Source organism: Cervus canadensis, chromosome 22 (assembly GCF_019320065.1).
Source record: "Cervus canadensis isolate Bull #8, Minnesota chromosome 22, ASM1932006v1, whole genome shotgun sequence".
NCBI lineage: Eukaryota > Metazoa > Chordata > Mammalia > Artiodactyla > Cervidae > Cervus > Cervus canadensis.
Window position 1 is genome coordinate 37470439 of NC_057407.1, and position 22308 is coordinate 37492746.

Consider the following 22308-nt stretch of genomic DNA (forward strand, 5'->3'; position numbering starts at 1 on the left):
AACTGAGATTCTGCAAGACGCACAGCGCAGTGCATCCAAAAAAAATCTAAAGAATATTAAAATAATTTTAACATCCTAGAGCATTTAAAATAACTATAAGTTCAAATAATATTTTATCAGTGTCAATAAAGCAAATGAAAAATATTAAGAAAAATCTATAATACCACAACATTACATTTATAACACTATATACTGTAGATAAAAATTATTAAGCATTTTTAGACATGAAATATTTAAATTGAACTTAAAAAAAATTACTATGGGTGTATCACTACAATCCAGATTTAGGTTTTCGTTTGCTATTTAAAAAAATATATCTATTGCAAATATTTTCAAACTGTAGTCTAGGAACTTCTGGGATCTCTGAGATGATTACAGAGGGTCTACAAGGTTAAAATTATTTCCATAATAATGCCCAGATATCATTTACCATTTGTAACTATCACTGTCTCATTTTCATAAAACAGTAATACCTCCCAGCCTTATATATTTAAATAAATATGTATATATGTCTTATAGAAGCATATCCTTGACAAATATAAAAGGATATATACTAGGTTGCTAACAACATATATCAGGTTCCTACCTGGTGAGGAAGTGCAGAGGTATAAGGAAGAGGTAGAGGAAAGCTAGCAGAAACAAAAAATAGCTTAAAAAATAGTTATATGATTACATTTAGGTAAAATGATGGGAAAAAATACAAAAACTTTTCAGAAGAAAAAAACCAAAGCCCAAACCAATTTTCAAAAGTCATTTCACCTACAGGTTGTCAAACTTTTTTGACTCATGGTAACCTTGTATGTGTTAGTCACTCAGTCATGTCCATCTCTTTGTGATCCCATGGACTGTAGCCCACCAGGCTCCTTTGTCGATGGAATTCTCCAGGCAAGAATACTGGAGAGGGTTGTCATTCCCTTCTCCAGAGGATCTTCCTGACAAAGGGATCGAGCCTAGGTCTCCTGCATTACGGACAGAGTCTTTACCTACTGAGCCACCAACCTTAGGGCCTGACTAATTTTTTCATGACATTCTTAAGCCAGGAGAAAATATAAGAGTTCTGTTACATCAAAACAACTATTTATGTCTCAACCACTTAATAGCCATTTGGAAAGACAATTCACATAAATTGAATTTTTTTAAATTTTATTCTTAAGGACAGATACTTACTAATGAGATGTGTGTGCCTACAGGTCACTACCCAACTCCTCAGAAGTTGAAAACTCACTCTCACTTCCTATTGGTTACCACTGGTACTTGTTTTATATCAATCACAGTAATCACCAAAACCCAACTTTGCAAAGATATGACCTAATCAAAAGGAATATAGCAGAATTTGAGGTTGAAAATGAACTATCCTAGAACTAATAATCCACACAGATGTTAAGTATCACTGTGTTCCCCTTGAACGTTTAAAATAATCTGCAGTGCCCCTATGAGTGCTCCTCACTTGCCCCAAGGTGTCTCAGTGCCTTTTGGAAACAATAAATTTAAATCATAGACTGCTTTTCATTGTTACCTTGGTTAGTTCTGCATTAAACAGCCGTTTGTGGTTAGAAAATTCCATTATTATCAACTAAGAGCTTAAAATAAATTAGCAAATCATCCAGCAGAGCAAAATAGGGTGATTTTTGAAGTCTGTCTGATAATTCATGGATTTGGACAGTTCATACTGCTGCTCTGACACACATGGTTTTTCTCTCCCCATCTTGTGAGTTCCCTTTCCCAACTCTGGTTCCTTGAAAAATTTAAAGATGATTCCACATAAAAGCGAAATAATGACCCATGAGAGTTCAGGCACCTGCCATTTTCAGTACAGGTTTGTGATCATTTAGAACTACCTCACCAGAAAATACCTAGGGAAGTTGAGGTTATTTACAATAATATAACCAAGTTCTTAATTGTTTCATCATTGGTGCATAAATGCCAGTTTCCTAATCTCAGCAAATAAATCTGAGCAGTATGCAAATAGTACTGACAAGTGTAGAAACTACACGTAGACAGAATATTACTCATGGCATAGCACAAAAATATCATCAGCTTCAGGCAAAAAATTAAGAAGCAGAAATTACTGTTTTATGTGTCCTTCCACTTAAAAAATAAATACTCTAGAACTTTTGGGAAAGATTTTGAAAGAACTACAGTTGACCCTTGAACAATGAGCTTTCTAGGGGCACTAACCCTCATTCCCATGCGGTTGAAAATCCACATATAACTGTAGAGTCTGCCTTCTGTATTCACAGTTCCACATCCATGGAATCAAACAACTGCAGACTGGATCATGTAGTATTGATAATGACATAAAGGAAGCCTGTAAAACTCAGACTGGAGGTAAAAGAGTAGTTGGAGGTGAGGACACTATCACCAGAGCATGGAGATCAGGAATCTGCAGCTCTTTCTCCTCTTAGAATCTAAAAAGCAGTTTCCAGTTGCCAAAATACATCACACATTTCCTGCCTAATTGAATTCACAGGCCCATCCTATGAAACTGAGGAACTGATCTGAGAACGAGGAGCCACTTTGATGTACACTGGTCACTCACAGATGATGTGTGAGAGAATGTTCTCACATTATGGCTTTAACATCTAGAAACTTGAAATAAAATTGAAAGGAACCTAAGAGACAGCGTTTAAACTCTAGCCTTTAAGCACATATAGGTCTTAATTATACATCGTCTGTTCCTGAAGACTTCCTGGAAGTCTTCCTGGGAAGCACCACCCTCCCACATACACCCACATTCCATCAGTCATTCCAGTACTTCCGACACTATTATAGACAGGAATCACTGTCTCTCTTAACTTAAACTCATTTTCTGTGACACTCATCCATACAAGGTAAATGTCTGGTTATAAAGCTTCTAGCTAGAGCACAATGACAACAAAGGACCTCTTAAAACAGCACCTAGCGCAGCTCCCACGAGGCCTGCAGCAGCTACTCCAGGATCCAGCCTTGCCCAACTGAGGGCCAGAACTAGCCCTGGATCCCAAGGCCCCACTGCCAGCCCACCTGTAGCCCAGTCTTACACACCTTCTGGCCAACAGCCACCATTGTGAGGCAGCATCTGGCAGTCAGCCGCCTATCAGTGTACACACAATTATCAGCCCCACAACAGAAAGGCCTAAGCAGCCGGCAAGAGGGGGCACTCCTAGAGCATATAACTCTGGTGACCAGAGGGGAGTGTGGTACTAAGCTCCACAGGAGTTTACATAAGGCCACCACAAGAATGGGATGCATAATCAATCTGACCAACCTAACTGGCAAGACTACCACTCAGATTTGAAGGGAGGATAAAGAGTTTTAAAGACAAACAAAAGCAAAAAGAGCTCAGTACCACTAATCAACTTTAGAAGAAATGTTAAAGGGACTTCCATAAGGGGGAAAAATGACCACAATTACAAATTTGAAAATTATGAAAGGAAAAATCCCACTGATAAATATATAGTAAAGATAGTAAATCAACCACTTTTAAAGCTAATAGGAGGGATAAAGAACAAAAGTAATATAAATATAAATTATATTTATATAATTATAAATTATAAATCATCTATATCCACAATAAGTAGTTAATTGTATATCTCATAATCCCTTGCATAAGGAATATGCAAAAGAAAAAGATGCAAATTATGTCAACAGTGCTAAGTACAGTAAAAATTCAAAGTTGTGAGAATGTGTTTGAACTTGGGAAATTAACAACTTAAAATAATAATATATACTTATAAATGCTATTGTATATGAACCTCACGGTGACCACAAACAAAAATATATAATAAATGCACACACAGAAAAAATAAAAGAATTCCAGTATAACATAATTCAGTTATCAAATGTAAAGGGGACAGGGCAAAAGAACAGAACAAAGGAAAAATTATTTTAAAAACCCTGCAAACAATAAAAATGGCAATAAGTACATACCTATCAATAATTACTTTAAACATAAATGGACTAAATGCTCCAAGCAAAAAGCATGAAGTGGTGGAATAGACCAAAAACAACAAGAAGACCCATCTATATGCTGCCTACAAGAGACTCACTTCAGCCCTAAAGACACACATGGGCTGAAAGTGAGGGAATGGGAAAAGGTATTCCATGAAAATGAAAACAAAAACAAAGCTGGGGTAGCAATACTTATAAAAGGCAAAATACTTTAAAACGAAGACTATAATGAGAGTCAAGCAAGGAATGAAGGGATAAATCCAACAAGAAGATATAACAACTGTACTCAGAAAACTATATGATACTGATGAAAAAAATGGAAGGCTACACTAGCAGGGGGAAAGACATACTGTGTTCATGGATTAAAAGAATTAATATTATTAGAATGACCATACAACCCAGGGCAATCTATGCATTCAGTGCATTCCCTATCAAAATACCAGTGACATTTCTCACAGAACCAGAAAAAATAATTCTAAAATATTTTATGGAACCACAAAAAGGCCATGGGTAGCCCAAAACAATCTTGAGAAAGAATAACAAAGCTAGAGGTACCATGTTCCCTGATTTCAAGCTATACTACAAAGCTACCGTTTACTGAAGACTATGGTACTGACACAACAACAGACACACAGATTAATGGAACAAAGCAGAAAGCCCAGAAATGAACCCACACTTTAAGGGCAATTAACCTAGAACAAAGGCAGCAAGAAACACAATGGAGAAAAGGCAGCCTCTTCAATAAATGGTGCTGCGAAAACTAGAAAACTACATGTGAAAGAATCAAACTGGGCTCCTCTCTCATACCATATATAAAAATAAATTCAAAATGGATTAAAGACCTAAATGTAAGACCCGAAACCATAGAACTTTTGAAAATATACATAGGCAGTATGCTCTTTGACATCAGTCTTAGCAATATTTTTTTTTTGATCTATCTCCTAGACAAAGAAAAGCAAAAATAAACAGTGGGAACACATCAAACTAAAAATATTTTGCATAGAAAAGGAAATAATCAATAAAATGAAAAGCTAGCTAACTGAATGGGAGAAGTTACTTGCAATCAATATAACTCATAAGGTGTCAATACCCAGAATATACAAAGAACTCATACAACTTAACATCACAAAAAAAAAAAAAACTTGATTTTTTTTTAAAAAGGCAAAGGTCCTGAATAGACATTTTTCCAAAGAAGACATACAGATGACCAACAAAAACCTGAGAAAATGCTCACTATCACTAACCAACAGGGAAGTTCAAATTAAAATCACAATGATATGTCACGTCACACCTCTCAAAATGGCTATTGCAAAACAACAAAAACAACGACAAATAACAGATGTTAGCAAGGGTGTGAAGAAAGGGGAACTCTCTTGCTTTGTTGGTAGGAATGGAAACTGGCACAGCTACTATGGAAACAGTACAGAAGTTTCTCAATAATTAAAAATAGAATTCCCCACAAAACCAGCAATTCCACTTTGGGTTACTTTCTCAAGGAAAACAAAAAAAACTAATTCAAAAAGATATATGCACTGTGTTCACTGCAGCGTTACTTCAAATAGCCAAGATATGGAAGCAGCCTCACTGTCCATCAACAGAAAAATAGATAAAAAAGATACAGTGTGCACACACACACAGGAATATTACACACCCTACAAAAGAGGATGAAACCACGCCATTTGTGATGACATGGATGAGTCCAGAAGGATTATATTCAACTGAAATATGTCAGATGTATGATTTCTCTTATATTTAGAATCTAAACAACAAAATAAATAAGCAAATATAACAAAACAGAAACAAACCCACAAACGTAGAAAACAAACTGGTAGCATATGGGAAGATGGAGGAAAGGTGGGTCAATAAGAAAAATAGATGAGGGAGATTAAGAGATACAGATTTCCAGTTATAAAATTAGTAAGTCATGAGGAAATAACATATAGCATAGGAAACACAGCCAATAATATGGGAATAACTTTTTGTGGTGATGGACAGTAACTGGACATATTGTGGGGGTCATTTTGTAATGTATAAAAATATCAAACTACTATGCTGAACACCTGAAATTAATATAATATTGTAAGCCAATTATACTTCAATTAAAATCACATAAAAGTAAAGATAAGCAGGGAAGGAGACATATAAATGAATGAGTTCATGTGGTAACAGATTAGAAATGGAAACACCAGTATGATGTATACTAATTCATGTGTGTGTTTATATATATATACAAATATATCAACAACACAAGGATGTGGCTGTGTGTGTGTGTGTGTGTGTGTGTGTGTATACGTCAGTTCAGTTCAGTCTCTCAGTCATGTCCGACTCTTTGCAACCCCATGGATGGCAGCTCACCAGGCCTCTCTGTACATTACCAACTCCTGGAGGTTCCTCAAATACATGTCCATTGAGTCAGTGACACCATCCAGTCATCTCATCCTCTGTTGTCCCCTTCTTCTCCCACCTACAATCTTTCCCAGCATCAGGGTATTTTCCAATGAGTCAATTCTTTGCATCAGGTGGCCAAATTACTGGAGTTTCAGCTTCAGCATCAGTCCTTCCATTGAATATTCAGGACTGATTTCCTTTAGGATGGACTGGTTGGATCTCCTTGCTGTCCAAAGGACTCTCAAGAGTCTTCTCCAACACCACAGTTCAAACGCATCAATTCCTTGGTGCTCAGCTTTCTTTATACTCCAACTCTCACATCCATACATGACTACTGGAAAAACATTGCTTTGACTAGACAGACCTTTGTTGATAAAGTAATGTCTCTGCTATTTAATATGCTGTCTAGGTTGGTCATAACTTTTCTTCTAAGGAGCAAGTGGCTGCAGTCACCATATGCAGTGATTTTGGAGCCCCCAAAAATAAAGTCTCTAACTGTTTCCCCATCTATTTGCCATGAAGTGATGGGGCCAGATGCCACAATCTTAGTTTTCTGAATGCTAAGTTTTAAACCAACTTTTCCACTCTCCTCTTTCACTCTCCTCTTTCACTTTCATCAAGAGGCTCTTTAATGCGTCTTCACTTTCTGCCATAAGGGTGGTGTCATCTGCATATCTGAGATTATTGATATTTCTCCCAGCAATCTTGATTCCAACTTGTGCCTCATCCAGCCCAGCATTTCTCATGATGTACTCTGCATATAAGTTAAATAAGCAGGGTGACAATATACAGCCTTGACATACTCCTTTCCCATTTGGAACCAGTCTGTTGTTCCATGTCCAGTTCTAACTGTTGCTTCTTGACCTGCATACAGCTTTCTCAGGAGGCAGGTCAGGTGGTCTGGTATTCCCATCTCTTTCACAGTTTGTTGTGATAAACACAGTCAAAGGCTTTGGCATAGTCAATAAAGCAGAAGTAGATGTTTTCCTGGAACTCTCCTGTTTTTTCGATGATCCAACGAATGTTTGCAATTTGATCTCTGGTTCCTCTGCCTTTTCTAAAACCAGTTTGAACATCTGGAAGTTCATGGTTCACGTACTGTTGAAGCCTGGCTTGGAGAATTTTGAACATTACTTTGCGAGCGTGTGAGATGAGTGCAATTATGCAGTAGTTTGAACATTCCTTGTGACTGGAATGAAAACTGACTTTTTCTAGTCCTGTGGCCACTGCTGAGTTTTCCAGATTTGTTGGCATATAGAGTGCAGCACTTTCACAGAATCATCTTTTAGCATTTGAAATAGCTCAACTGGAATTCCATCACCTCCACTAGCTTTGTTCGTAGTGATCCTTCCTAAGGCCCACTTGACTTCACATTTCAGGATGTCTGGTTCTAGGTGAGTGATCACACCATCATGGTTATCTGGGTCATGAAGATCTTTTTTGTATAGTTCTTCTGTGTATTCTTGCCACATCTTCTTAATATCTTCTACTTCTGTTGTGTATATATATATACATGTTGTATATACATATATGTGTGTGCTATATATCTATATACATATATACGTATAGATATGTATATACACACATAAATATATATACACATATATATCAACAACAAGCCTAAGATCAACAACACTCCAGAATCAAGAAGCATACCTAGTGCCCAAATATTCATTTTTAATATCATTCTCTAATATAAAATATGAATACAATATGGAATTTATTATTACTTAATATTGGTCCATCATAACAAACATATCTTACAAATGTAAAGTGTTAATTAAGAGGGGAAGCTGGATATGGGTTTATGAAAACTGTACTATTTGCATATTTTTTTGGTAAAACTATACCTGTTCGAAACACTAAAGTTAATTTAAAAAATAAAGCAAACATGAAAGTTACTTTATTTTTTTTTTTCATTCACTTTATTTATTTATTTTTTTTTTTAAATTTTTTTATTAGTTGGAGGCTAATTACTTCACAACATTTCAGTGGGTTTTGTCATACATTGATATGAATCAGCCATAGATTTACATTTATTCCCCATCCCGATCCCCCCTCCCATCTCCCTCTCCACCCGATTCCTCTGGGTCTTCCCAGTGCACCAGGCCGGAGCACTTGTCTCATGCATCCCACCTGGGCTGGTGATCTGTTTCGCCATAGATAGTATACATGCTGTTCTTTTGAAACATCCCACCCTCACCTTCTCCCACAGAGTTCAAAAGTCTGTTCTGTATTTCTGTGTCTCTTTTTCTGTTTTGCATATAGGGTTATCGTTACCATCTTTCTAAATTCCATATATATGTGTTAGTTTGCTGTAATGTTCTTTATCTTTCTGGCTTACTTCACTCTGTATAAGGGGCTCCAGTTTCATCCATCTCATTAGGACTGGTTCAAATGAATTCTTTTTGACGGCTGAGTAATATTCCATGGTGTATATGTACACAGCTTCCTTATCCATTCATCTGCTGATGGGCATCTAGGTTGCTTCCATGTCCTGGCTATTATAAACAGTGCTGCGATGAACATTGGGGTGCACGTGTCTCTTTCAGATCTGGTTTCCTCAGTGTGTATGCCCAGAAGTGGGATTGCTGGGTCATATGGCAGTTCTATTTCCAGTTTTTAAGAAATCTCCACACTGTTTCCATAGTGGCTGTACTAGTTTGCATTCCCACCAACAGTGTAAGAGGGTTCCCTTTTCTCCACAGCCTCTCCAGCATTTATTGCTTGTAGACTTTTGGATAGCAGCCATCCTGACTGGCGTGTAATGGTACCTCATTGTGGTTTTGATTTGCATTTCTCTGATAATGAGTGATGTTGAGCATCTTTTCATGTGTTTGTTAGCCATCTGTATGTCTTCTTTGGAGAAATGTCTGTTTAGTTCTTTGGCCCATTTTTTGATTGGGTCATTTATTTTTCTGGAATTGAGCTGCAGGAGTTGCTTGTATATTTTTGAGATTAATCCTTTGTCTGTTTCTTCATTTGCTATTATTTTCTCCCAATCTGAGGGCTGTCTTTTCACCTTACTTATAGTTTCTTTTGTAGTGCAAAAGCTTTTAAGTTTCATTAGATCCCATTTGTTTAGTTTTGCTTTTATTTCCAATATTCTGGGAGGTGGGTCATAGAGGATCTTGCTGTGATTTATGTCGGAGAGTGTTTTGCCTATGTTCTCCTCTAGGAGTTTTATAGTTTCTGGTCTTACATTTAGATCTTTAATCCATTTTGAGTTTATTTTTGTGTATGGTGTTAGAAAGTGTTCTAGTTTCATTCTTTTGCAAGTGGTTGACCAGTTTTCCCAGCACCACTTGTTAAAGAGGTTGTCTTTTTTCCATTGTATATCATTTTTAATATCATTCTCTAATATAAAATATGAATACAATATGGAATTTATTATTACTTAATATTGGTCCATCGTAACAAACATATCTTACAAATGTAAAGTGTTAATTAAGAGGGGAAGCTGGATATGGGTTTATGAAAACTGTACTATTTGCATATTTTTTTGGTAAAACTATACCTGTTCGAAACACTAAAGTTAATTTAAAAAATAAAGCAAACATGAAAGTTACTTTAATTTAATAGCACCTTGCACAATAGCCAACATACAACAGGTGCCCAATAAGCATGTGTTAGGTAGCTAAGTGAAAAAAAGGCAAGAAATGATGCTACACAAAACGCTACAAATCATTTCTAACTAGAAATGATTCTAACATCAAGTAAACTGTATTGATAAAAACCTGTTTTAAAACATGTTCTGTAACTTGTTCTTGTTCTGTAACTTATCAAGTTGCATTTTTGTAACTACTAGCAGATCTAGATATGATGAGACCCAGATATAAGCAAACTACATGAATCACACATGTCATACTTACTGGCATACTTACCATTCCATCATGGTGAATAAATTTAAATTATAAATTATGTTGGCTTTGTTTTTAAATCACAGTGAAACTTAGATATATCCAGTTCTTAGCACCCAGACAAATAAAACATGTTCCCAAGTTTAGTACCTCTGAATAGTATTTTATTTCTTTGTTAAAGCTATGCACTCAATCACTTTAGTATTCTGTACTTAGTCAAGTTATACATCAAGTGTGAATTTCTTAGATTGCCTATAAATGTGAATTGAAACATATCAAGGCATAGGAAAGCATTTCTCTGAAATTCCTCATCACAATTCCTACAAGCATTTGAAAACTTATTTTTTGTTTGTTTGTTTCTTTTTCATTTATTAGTTGGAGGATAATTACTTTACAATATTGTAGTGGTTTTTGCCATGCATTGACATGCATCAGCCATGGATTTACATGTGCTCCCCTTCCTGATCCCCCCTCCCGCCTCCCTCCCCATCCCATCCCTCTGGGTCTTCCCAGTGCACCAGCCCTGAGCATTTGTCTCATGCATCCAACCTGGGCTGGTGATCTGTTTCACCCCTGATAGTGTACTTGTTTCAACGCTGTTCTCTCAGAACATCCCACCCTCGCCTTCTCCTACAGAGTTCCAAAGTCTGTTCTGTACATCTGTGTCTCTTTTTCTGTTTTGCATATAGGGTTATCGTTATCATCTTCTTAAATTCCCTATGTATGCGTTAGTATACTGTATTGGTCTTTATCTTTCTGGCTTACTTCACTCTGTATGATGGGCTCTAGTTTCATCCATCTCATTAGAACTGATTCAAATGAATTCTTTTTAATGGCTGAGTAATATTCCATGGTGTATATGTACCACAGCTTCCTTATCCATTCATCTGCTGATGGGCATCTAAGTTGCTTCCATGTCCTGGCAATTATGAACAGTGCTGCGATGAACACTGGGGTGCATGTGTCTCTTTCAGATCTAGTTTCCTCGGTGTGTATGCCCAGGAGGAAATAATAGCAAACAAAGCAACAGACAAAGGATTAATCTCAAAAATATACAAGCAACTCCTGCAGCTCAATTCCAGAAGAAAAAAAAAATGACCCAATCAAAAAATGGGCCAAAGAACTAAACAGACATTTCTCCAAAGAAGACATACAGATGGCTAACAAACACACGAAAAGATGCTCAGCATCACTCATTATCAGAGAAATGCAAATCAAAACCACAACAAGGTACCATTACACGCCAGTCAGGATGGCTGCTATCCAAAAGCCTACAAGCAATAAATGCTGGAGAGGGTGTGGAGAAAAGGGAAACCTCTTACACTGTTGGTGGGAATGCAGACTAGTACAGCCACTATGGAAAACAGTGTGGAGATTCCTTAAAAAACTGGAAAAAGAACTGCCATATGACCCAGCAATCCCACTCCTGGGCATACACACCAAAAACTTTTCTTCAACAGTAAAACTTGAAGAAAACGATAGAGTTATCCTACCACCTTGTGGACTGTTAGGGTATAGCTGCTTCAGAGCCAAAAGCACATTTTAAGAATGGGACAGAAAACAGAGAACAGTAGTTGCTCATGCTTTCCCATCACCTCCAGTTATTCTGCCTCTAATTCCACATCTTTACATCTTACCCATTACTCAAAATACAGTTTAAATGTCCTCACAATTATTCATGAATTATTTTATCACCAAATTATAGACCATCTATAAGTAATTTTACTCTGGGTATTATGCCTATCCACAGATGGGAATACCAGACTATCTTACCTGTCTCCTGAGAAATCTGTATGCAGGTCAAGAAGCAACAGTTAGAACCATATATGGAACAACAGACTGGTTCCATATTGGGAAGGGAGTACATCAAGGCTGTATATTGTCACCCTGCTCATTTAATTTATATGCAGAGTGCATCATGCAAAATACCAGGCTGGATGAAATACAAGCTATAGTTAAGATTGCCAGGAGAAATATCAATAACCTCAGATACACAGATGACACCACCCTTATGGCAGAAAGTGAAGACGCATTAAAGAGCTCTTGATGAAAGTGAAAGAGGAGAGTAAAAAAGTTGGCTTAAAACTCAACATTCAAAAAACAAAGATAATGGCATCCAGTCACATCACCTCATGACAATAGATGGGGAAACGGTGACAGACTTTTTTTCTTGGGCTCCAAAATCACTGCAGATGGTGATTGCAGCCATGAAATTAAAAGACGTTTGCTCCTTAGAAGAAAAGTTATGACCAACCTAGACAGCATATTAAATAGCAGAGACATTACTTTGCCAACAATGGCCCGTCTAGTCAAAGCTATGGTTTTCTAGTAGTCATGTATGGATGTGAGAGTTGGACTATAAAGAAAGCTGAGCACTGAAGAATTGTTGCTTTTGAACTGTGGTGTTGGAGAAGACTCTTGAGAGTCCCTTGGACAGCAAGGAGATCCAACCAGTCCATCCTAAAGGAAATCAGTCCTGAATATTCAATGGAAGGACTGATGCTGAAGCTGAAACTCCAATCCTTTGGCCACCTCATGTGAAGAACTGACTCACTGGAAAATACCCTGATGCTGGAAAAGACTGAAGGCAGGAGGGGAAGGCAATGACAGAGGATGAGATGGTTGGATGACATCACCGACTCAATGGACAAAAAGCTTGAGCAAGCTCTGGGAGTTGGTGATGGATAGGAAAGCCTGGAGTGGTGCAGTCCATGGGGTCGTAAAGAGTCAGAAACGACTGAGCAACTAAGCTGAACTTATTACATCTATTATATATGTATATTTTTTACATCTATTATATTTTTGACCAATTTCTAACTTAATTTTTTGGTCATCTATCTCTTACCCTTATTTGGAGGCAGTGAATATACAAGCTTATGGACTAGCACAGCAGCATCCTCATAAGATGCAAGTAATAAACATTCATGTGATAAATATTTGTTAAAAGAATAAATACGGATGTGAATGGTATGAGACTCCACAGGGACCTATAAGAGAAAATTCAGAAAGCAATTATTCTATATGCAATACAAGAAATTATTTTCATTTGGCTTAAACATAAAGCTGCAATAGTAAAATATTTAAAATAATATTTTATGACATTTTAGATTTTTGCTAGAAAATAGAATAATTCAAAAACAAGTAATTATTGAAAATATGATAGGCTGAGGAATTTTCAATCATTTAACAAGATGGCAGATTTTTATAATGTTATATTCATATGCATTTTGGGTTGACTTTAATAATTCTAATGAATAAAACCAATGTCATTCTTTTCAAATGTCCACATCATAGAATCATCTCTAATTGTAAATTAAAATTACAAGATAATGACTAAATGAAAATGTATCTTTGCTCTACACTTCCATTACACCTTATATGGTTCCTCTTATTTTCCAGCTGGTATTACAAAGTCTTACATTCACTGGAAGTATTTTGAAGACATGTAGACTTCAAGTACTGAAACCGGCTCATGCCTGGTCTCACCAATAGCTTACTACTCAGAAATTTTCAAGCCATTTGTTAAACTGTTGGTAGGCTGAAACTGGTCATGGTAGGAACATTTACACAACAGAAATCAGAAAACAAATCAAGATACTTTTAAAAATTTTAATCAGGTTTAACTTCTCCACATCTCATTTTCTCTACTTGCATTATGTAGTGAGGAGAGACAGAGGAGTTCCTACCACACAAGACTCTTGAAGGATTGAACAAAATAACCCACATAAAAGGCTGTGTCTACTGTCTGGCATATTAAGTATGCTCACCAAATACTATAATCATTCTCCTTACCCCATCACAGTGCCTTGCAAGTAGTAAATCCCTCAATAAATACTCAATTGTTAAATGATAAATAAAATAAAGAATTTCAATGGAATATTTTAAGACATGTTAACACTGATATTAGTCCCAGGTTAAAAACAGAACAGATCATTATAAGGGATATAAGCTCTTTGCTGAAAAATAACCCAGCCTCTTCCTGCTCTAAATAAATTGACAGATTTTTATCTCAAAAATTTCCAGTTATATTCATTTAGATTAAAATTCTAGATATATATACCTACATAAATATAGATCTAGACAGATAAACAAATCTTTGTTTCCTTCTGCATTTTTCAGCCCTTCTGATTCAGTCTAAAGTGCCTTCCTTTCTCCTGTTCTTCTTAGTTTATTTCACAATGCAAAATATATAATTTATGCCTCATTTTGCCTCAGAAAAGGTTTGTTGTAAATAATAGATAACGTGGCTTCATGGTTAGTGAATAGGCTTTTTAAGTTTCTTCAACAGAAGAAAATGAAGTAGCTTTTTACTAAGTGTCTTTCCCATACTTCTGTTTGATTGGCCAATGGCAGAAAATGGGTTTCTTGACTGACCTTTGGGGAAGGACAAAAATTAAGTTTCCAAGTACAAAGCTGAAAACCAAATTATCAAGAATTTCAGACACTTTTCAAGAAGGAACATGAGAAATCTCCTTGTCCTTCAAGGTTAATGTCACCCTTAAATCTCTTTACCCACCTCATCACAATCCTAATACGGTGTTTCTTTAGATATAAGGCTGTTTCCAACAACTATATTTAAGGATCTGCTGTAGCTTCATTTGCTCACTAATAAAACCAAAAAAAAATGGAAACAACTACTTAGTTGCAAAAACAGACTGGAGTATGATTTACTCCAGATGGCTTGGAATAAAATGTAAATTTATTCATATAAAATTTTGTTCCCCTTACTTAGCTATTATTAATTAGCACAGAGATTTTTTAATGGGGGAAAAATAAAATATTGGCTTAGTAATATCACTAAGATGATCATTTGCCCTAGAGAATATACAATTCTGTCCATTATCATTTCTAGTTTAAAAATACACAGAGACTGAAACAAATAGCACATCCACAATGCACTGGCTGATGCAAGTGAAATATTTACTTCAATCCTGGTCTACCCTTACCCAAGAACATTTCGATGACACAGTATGTGACAGAAGGGGCTTCCTCTAGAAGTAGAAATAGGTGGGTGAGTTAGAAATTAAAATTTCAACTAACTTGCAGGTACCTATAAGATGAAACAATACATTGTATTTGATTTACCTCCTGGTCTGTTTCCAAAGGACACTATCAAACACAATGATTCTTTTTCCCAACAGCTGTCACCACCAAGTCGGCTATAATTTGTATTTTCCCTTTGTGTTTGAATCCAGACCGAGAGCAGATGGCTGGACTCAGTGCCAGGGCAAAGGTAAAATGAGCTGCCTTACCTAAAGAGGTACTGCCAGAGTTCATTAAGACAAAAGTCCCAGCAACAGATACCTACAAAATCTAGGGTCTAGAAAACACAATCTTAACTTCCTATATAATTTACCAAATAAAAACAAAAAACTCACTTTGGGGGAAAACTTTAATAAATTTGCTAAGAGGTGAGGATAAGACTCACATATTTCATCTTCAGAGAGAATCGGTTTCTCCTGTCATCAACTCTGTAATTTCCAGTCTCTGTAAAAAAGCGAATTATTATACTCAATGTTCCTATAAGCTGAGCTCATGGGTGAATTCCAGGACATAAAATTTCACCTTCCAGAGCTAAAACTTTGCTAAAGCAAATAGGTTCAAAAAATATTTCACTTTTTTAAAAATTGCAAATTAATATCGCAAGGGGAAAGCTAAATGAAAGGTGAAACTTTTCAACCAAGGGGATTAAAGCTAGAATCAACTAGGGAAGGAAATTCAGACCTGCAAGATATAATCAGTCATTTATTAACCACGTAGTGTTTTTATAATATATAACTGGAAGTAAAAGAGTTAGGACTAGAAAGACACTGAAAAAACCCTACTACTATTACAAAGAAAGTTCTATTTCCCATAAAAATAAACTTCTCGCCTTCTTTTCTGAAGGTGAAAGGTTCTGACATTCAAAAGGCCACTTATTTTGCCTCCCCTCAGTGGCACAGGAATAGAGAATTTGGCTGCCTCCATTTACTTAAAATGCCTAAAAGATAAAGACAGTGGAACTAGAAATTGCTCCTGTGGCCCTTCATAAATTGGTGGTTTTCCCTACACTCTTGATTAGTACCAAGAGATAGACAGAATCCCAACCACAAATAGATTTATATTATTCAGTCCCTTCTCTCAGCTAACTCAAATCAGTAAAATCATAGTCATAACAGTTGACTGTCACAAGGCAGAGACCTCAGGAGCCTAAGAGGCTATTCTTAGTAGTCAGATTTCAGGACTAGAATATCCAGTAGTGAGATAAAGATTTTTTTTTGAGGCAAAATAATTAATTAACCTGGTTGTTTTTTCAAAGCCCAAGGACACAGAACTTAGGGGGAAAAAAGAAAAAAAAACAACTCTCAAGTTAAATTATGCCACTATCTACAGGAAAGAAAGTGAAAGTGTTAGTCACTGAGTCCTGACTGACTCTTTGTGACCCCATGGACTATAGCCCACCAGTCTCCTCTGTCTTTGGAATTTTCCAAGCAAGAATACTGGAGTTGGTGGCCATTCCCTTCTCCAGGGGATCTTCCTGACTCAGGGATAGAACCTAGGTCTCCTGCATTGCAGGCTGACTCTTTACCATCTGAGCCACCAGGGAAGTTCCTCATTTACAATTACTATACTTTCAAATAAGATAAAAGATTGTATATATACAATATACATAGTATATATATTTTTTTAAGTTTCATCATTTATAAACCTTTATTTCCTCCACAGTAGCTGGAAGAAGCAATAGTTAGAAGCAGACATGAAACAATGGACTGATTCAAAATTGGGGATGGGGTACATCAAGGCTGTATATTGTCACCCTGCTTATTTAACTTATATGCAGAGTACATCATGAGAAATGCACAGCTGGATGAGGCACAAGCTGGAATCAAGATTGCCAGGAGAAATATCAACAAACCTCATATATGGAGATGACACCAACCTTATGGCAGAAAGTGAAGAGGAATTGAAGAGCCTCTTGATGAAGGTGAAAGAGGAGAGTGAAAAAGCTGGCTTAAAATTCAACATTCAAAAAACTAAGATCATGGCATCCGGTCCCATCACTTCATGGCAAATAGATGGGGAAACAATGGAAACAGTGACAGGCTTTATTTTCTTGGGCTCCAAAATTACTGTGGATGGTGACTACAGCCATGAAATTAAAAGATGCTTGCTCCTTGGAAGAAAAGATATGACAAATCAGACAGCGAAATAAAAAGAAGAGACATTACTTTGCCTACAAAGGTCCGTCTAGTCAAAGCTATGGTTTTTCCAGTAGTCATGTATGGATGAGAGAGCTGGACAATAAAAAAGGCTGAGCACCAAAGAATTGATACCCTCAAACTGCGGTGTTGGAGAAGATCATTGAGAGTCGCTTGGGCAGCAAAGAGATCAAATCAGTCGATCGTAAAGGAAATCAACCCTAAATATTCATTTGAAGGACTGATGCTTAAGCTGAAGCTCCAATATTTTGGCCACCTGATTCAAAGAGCCGACTCATTTCCCTGATGCTGGGAAAGACTGAAGACAGAAGGAGGAGATGACAAAGAACAGATGGTTGGATGGCATCACCAACTCGATGGACATGAGTCTAAACAAACTCCAGGAGATGGTGAAGGACAGGGAAGCCTGGTGTGCTACAGTCCATGGGGTTGCAAAGAGTCATACATGACTGAGCGACTGAACAAGCTGGAAGAAAAGCAGTCTCTGAATATGGCTAAGATATGTCAACACAAATGATGAGAAACTTTGTCTTTACAGGCAGTTTCAGACCTGGGTTCAAATCCCACTCTACCTCTCACACATATGGAAGTGAAGTGAAAGTCACACAGTCCTGTCTGATTCTTTGTAACCCCATGGACTACAGCACACCAGGTAATTTACTTAATTTATCTGAACTTCAATTCCCAAAACTTTTTTAATAGAGATACTTTTGCCTACTTCATGGACAAGAAATGTGTATATACAATGTATATAGTATGTAGAAATGTATATAGACAAGAAATGTATATAGTACGAAGTATAAAGCCTAGAAATATGCTGCCCAATATAGTAGGCACTAACTACATGTGGCTATTTAAATCAAATTTAGATAGATTAAAATTAAATAAAATTTAAATTTAGTTCTACAGTCACACTACGCATATCCAAATAACCAACAATCACCTATGGCTGGTACAGAACATTTTTATCATCATAGAAATTTTTGGACACTACTAGAGAATCTAGCAAGTGCTCAATAAATGTTCATTTGCTCAGTGGGGCATCTTTTCCCTCTTCCTCTTCAATTCCTTTAAATTCTCAGGCTTACCAAGTTATCTCCTTATCATGAAGAAGAGCAAGATGATAAGATATATTCATGTTTATATTTTTTTCTCTCTCTCTCCTAGGAATAATGGCATTCTAAAAGATCACTGCAGGGAGAAAACAGTGCTTATCACAAACAGGAGAAATTCTAACAATGGAGATTTCAGGCATTACAGCAGACATTGGGGAAGGTCTTTCTGGACTGTGGGGGGCAGGGACAGGAAAAGAATCTCCACAGTAACCTCGATTTATATCCAAAGATCATCTCCTCCTACTGACTTTGACACAGTAACACGTACAGAGATAATGGAAAGGAAAGGGTTTTTTCCTCTGTAGGATTCTTTTCACACCAAATTTTCTCTCACTGAAATATCTAAAAATAGGTATGAATAATCAACACTTCCCCAGAGTTAATTTAACCGGTTGGGTAAAAGTCTTGGGTACTTGAGTAGAATTCTTTGCATTAGTCTTGGTATTCTTTGATTTCACTTCCTCTCTCCTTCCAAACATCAGAATTGCAGCTGGGAAGCTACCAGAGAGAAAATGCTGCTACAGGTCTAGAAAGCTGAGGAATGAAGAATTACAAGAAACTGAAATTTAGTATGATCTGTAAGAAGAATTCTGATCTCAGATGATACTTAGGGGTATCTGATGTATATGTATGTCTGGGTCACATTGCTGAGTACCTGAAACTATCACAACATTGTTAATCAGCTATACCTCAATATAAAATGAAAAGTTTAAATTTTTTAAAAAGCTATAAAATATAATAAAATTATTTCCTATCACACACACACACACACACACACACACACACACACACACAAAAGCTAGAAATGATTAAACTTAGTCAGGAAGGCATGTAAAAAGAAGACATAAGCTAGGCCTCTTGCACCAAACAATTTTCTAAGTTGTTAATGCAAAGAAAAAATTCTAAAAGGAAATTAAAAGTGCTATTCTAGTGAACACACAAATGTTAAGAAAGTGAAACAGCCTTATTGCTGATTTGGAAAAAGTTTGAGTGGTCTGGATAGAAGATCAAGCCAGCCATTTCCGTTAAGTTAAAGCCTAATCTCTTCAATTTTATGAAGGGTGAGAGAGGTAAGGAAACTACAGAAGAAAATTTTGGTAAGGTTTAAGGAAAGACGCCATTTCTATAATATAAAAATGCAAGGTGAAGGAAGTGCTGATGAAGAAGTTGCGCAAGTTATCCAGAAGATCCAGCTAAGATAATTATTGAAAGTGGCTACACTAAACAACAGATTTTCAATGCAGACAAAATAATCTTACTTTAGAAGGTGTCATCTAAGACTTCAATAGCTAGGGAGGAGAAATCAATGCCAGGCTTCAAACCTTCAAAAGATAGGCTGACTCTCTTGTCAGGGGCTCATGCAGCTGGTGACTTGAAGTTGAAGCCAATATTTATTTACCATTCTGAAAATCATAAGGCTCTTTAGAAATATGCTAAAACTACTCTGTCTGTGTTCTACAAATGGAATAACAAGGTCTGGATGACAGCACATCTGTTTACACCAAGATTTACAGAATATTTTAAGTCCATGGTTGAGACTTACTGCTCAGAGGGGGGAAAAAAAAATTCTCTTTAAAATATTACTATTCATTGACAATGCACCTACTATCTACTCACCCAAGAGTTCTAAAGGAGATGTACAATAAGATTAATGTTGTTTTCATGCCTGCTAACACAATATCCATTCTGCAGTCTACAGATGAAGGAGTAACTTTGATGTTCAAGTCTTACTGAGAAATACATAGTGTAAAACACAGCTGTCATAGATAACAATTCCTCTGATGGATATGGACAAAATAAACTGAAAATTTTCTATAAAGGATTCACCATTCCAGATGTCAGTAAGAATATTCCTTATTCATAGGAAAAGTGCAAAATATCAACACTAACAGAAGTTTGGAAGAAGTTGATTCCAACTCCCTTGATGACTTTGAGGAGTTCAAGACTTCAGTGAAAGAAGAAGCTACACACGTAGTGGAAATAGCAAGAGAACTAGAATTAGAAGTGGAGCCTGAAAGTGTGACTGAATTGCTGCAATCTCATGACAAAACCGGACTATAAAGAATGTTGAATGCTGGAGAATGGATGCTTTCGAACTGTGGCGCTAAAGAAGACTTGAGACAGCAAAGAGGTCCAACCAGTCCATCCTAAAGGAAATCAGTCCTGAATATTCATTGGAAGGACTGATGCTGAAGCTGAAACTCCAATACTTTGGCCACCTAATACAAAGAACTGACTCATTGGAAAAGACCCTGATGCTGGGAAAGATTGAAGGCAGGAAGAGAAGGGGACAGAGGATGAGATAGTTGGATGACATCACCGACTCATTGGACACAAGTTTGAGCAAGCTCTGGGAGTTGGTAATAGACAGGAAGCCTGATGTGCTGCAGTCCATGGGGTCTCAAAAAGTCGAACACAACTGAGTGACTGAACTCAACTGAACTGACTGAATATCTAGTAGTGATAGTTATCAGAAAGCTAAGATGTTCCAAATTGTTTTATTAAAGCAGTCATTAACACCAAGATCATATGCCATGATCTTAAGTTTTTTGAACGTTGAGTTTTAAGCCAACTTTTTCACTCTCCTCTTCCACTTTCATCAAGAGGCTCTTCAATTCCTCTTCACTTTCTGCCATAAGGTTGGTGTCATCTGCATATCTGAGGTTATTGATATTTTTCCTGGCAATCTTGACGCTGGGCTGGATGAACCATAAGCTGGAATTAAGATTGCCGGGAGAAATATCAATAACCTCAGATATGCAGATGACACCATCCTTATGGCAGAAAGCAAAGAACTAAAGAGCCTCCCGATGAAAGTGAAAGAGAAGAGTGAAAAAGTTGACTTACAACTCAACATTCAGAAAACTAAGATACTGGCATCTGGTACCATCACTTCATGGCAAATAGATGGGGAAACAGTGAAAACAGTGACAGACTTTCTATTTTTTGGCTCCAAATCACTGCAGATGGTGACTGCAGCCATGAAATTAAAAGATACTTGCTCCTTGAAAGAAAAGCTATGACCAACCTAGACAGCATATTAAAAAGCAGAGAGATTACTTTGCCAACAAAGGTCTGTCTAGTCAAGGCTATTATGGTTTTTCCAGTAGTCACGTATGGATGTGAGAGTTGAACTAGAAAGAAAGCTGAGTGCCAAAGAATTGATGCTTTTGAACTGTCTGGTGTTGGAGAAGACTCTTGAGAGTCCCTTGGACAGCAAGGAGATCCAACCAGTCCATCCTAAAGGAGATCAGTCCTGGGTGTTCACTGGAAGGACTGATGTTGAAGCTGAAACTCCAATCCTTTGGCCACCTGATGCGAAGAACAAACTCATTTGAAAAGATCCTGATGCTGGGAAAGATTGAGGGCGGGAGAAGGGGACGACAGAGGATGAGATGATTGGATGGCATCACCAATGTGATGGACATGAGTTTGAGTAGACTCCCAGATTGGTGATGGACAGGGAAGTCTGGCATGCTGGAGTCCAGTTCAGTTGCTCAGTCCTGTCCGACTTTCCGACCCCATGGACTGCAGCCGGCAGCAGAGTCGGACACAACTGAGCGAGTGAACTGAAGTGATCCACAACCGGAATCCATCTCCAGCTGAGCTGAAACCCTAATACTTTTATAAGAGTATCTAAAGCCAAGAAGTAGATGCTATCACTGAGGAATCCCAGAGAAGGTGAGAAAGGGGCACCGAGAGAAACCTGTGACAACCGCCCCCATATCAGTCACGCCCGAGGTCAGGATAGGAAGGACGGTCTGCGCAAGGCAAGCGCACCCAGGACGGGGCCCCCACACTCTGTGAGAGAGGGTT